The sequence below is a fragment of the Protopterus annectens genome, chromosome 8.part1 (assembly GCF_019279795.1).
Source record: "Protopterus annectens isolate FY-2018-M chromosome 8.part1, PAN1.0, whole genome shotgun sequence".
Classification (NCBI taxonomy): domain Eukaryota; kingdom Metazoa; phylum Chordata; order Ceratodontiformes; family Protopteridae; genus Protopterus; species Protopterus annectens.
Genome location: NC_056742.1, coordinates 406,064,204 through 406,066,260, shown reverse-complemented (window position 1 = coordinate 406,066,260; position 2,057 = coordinate 406,064,204).

Sequence of the window (2,057 nt, the reverse complement as noted above, 5' to 3'; positions counted from 1 at the left end):
AGGATGTCAGTTGTGACACGCATAATTTGCTGCTCCACAGCCATCCGGGGACTCCGGGTCGGCAGGCTGAGCCACTTAGGGGAGGGGTGACCCCTGTCCTGGACATTCACTCCTCTTCAGGTGGACCAGCCTTCCAACTGATAGAGAAGGCTTTCGCTGCTGCTGGTGATACTGGACTGTCTATCCCTCCACCCTCCTCTGGTACTCTGGTTTCACAAGTCGCACCGAGCAGACAAAGGGTGCAAGGGCCTCAGGACATATTCCCACAGGAAACCCCTTTTCTGCTGTCTTCCCCAGCTTCTCCCACTGAGGAAGTCCACCGGAAAAGTTTGTGTAAGAGGAAGCACATGGACTCTACAGAGGAGTCCCTCACTGAAGACACAGATTTTGATGAGGGGGAAGGATCCCCTCGGTCACCCTCTGAGGTATCCTTTGGTGATATCCTCAAAATACTGAAACAGGGAGGTGACTGGCAGTCCTCTAATCCAACCTCTGAGGAATCTGTGTTTCTGCGGGCCTTTCGCGCCCAGCCCCCTACCTCCTGGGTAACTCCACCTGCCGATGAACTTGTCCGGCTTATCGTGCAGCATGCTTGGAAGGCTCCTGACACCGTCAAAGCTATTCCCCGGAAGCTAGATAAAATTTTGTCCCCTCTTGCTATGGATCCCCATTGGTCTAAAGGTCTTCCTATGGATGCTTTGGTGGTGGCGGCCGCAACAAAAAAGGATCTGGCAGAAGAAGAAAGCCAGACTGTCCATCCACCTAACAAAGACCCCTGGACAGGATAGGGAAGCACAACTTTGCATCAGCGACCTTTACTATCAGGTCCCTGAATTATATGGCACACTTTACCAGGCTTCAAAGGGATCTGATTTCTGAGCTCTCTGAAACCTTGGCTAGTGCCATGTCTGATAAGGTCCGTGACAAAGTGGCCTCTCAGCTGGCTACCATTGTGTCAATATCTAACTCCTCTATGCGACTGATATCTCACGCATCAGAAGGAGCAGCTAGAGCAGCGGGTTCAGCTGCAGTCTCGAGACGACACGCCTGGATGCGCATGTGCAATTTCACGGAACCCTTTAAGGCTTCCTTTCTTAAGGCTCCCATTGAGGCCTCTTCGTTGTTTGGACCCAAAGTTAAAAGTACACTGGCCAGATGTGAACAGGATGGTACGACCCTTTCTGCCGTAGGTGTCCGTTATTCTTCCCCTCAATGTGCTTTCTCCCGAAACCAAAAGAGTGGGAAGATATGGTTCAAGAAATCTCAGGGTCCTTTCCGTGACACACAGGCTGAATTCTCCCCTAGAGGCAGAGAGGGAAACTCACAGGGAAGACGCTCCTTTTGGGGCAGATGGGGTCCACGTAACCAGGGTTCCAGGGACTCTTTCCCTGCCCAACCCTACCAGTGGTCCTGAAGAGCGGCCCAACTTCTTTCCTCTAGAGGTAGTTGGGGATCTTTTCTCCTTGTACCCTTCTGCCTGGCTAACCATCATCACTGATTCTTGGGTACAAAGGATTATAAACAAAGGTTATCATATCCCCTTTGATATTTCTCCTGTCCCTTCAAAAAAACTTCCTGATGTTCCACCCAGTCAAAGGGAAGAAGCAGCACTAGAGATAGAAAAGCTGCTAAGAAAGAGAGAGTCATCCAAATAGTCCCTTCAGACCAGATAGGATCCGGATTCTACTCAAGACTATTTTTGGTGCCAAAGTAAACCGGGGACTGGATACCAATTTTGGATCTCCTTGTATTGAACAAGTTTTTGAGAGTATAAAAATTCCAGATGGTCACAATACAGTCTGTCCTCTTGCTTTTGGAAAAAGATGATTGGATGTGCTTGATAGATCTTCAAGATGCGTACTACCACATAAAAGTGGACAGGTCATCAAGAAGATTTCTGCGCTTTTGTGCAGGAGCCAGTCACTACCAGTTCAGAATACTGCCCTTCAGACTCTCTACAGCCCCAAGAGTGTTCACAAAGTGTATGGCAGTCGTCACAGCTCATTTGTGACTTCAAGGATTCCAGGTTTTTCCATACATAGACGATTGGCTCATTT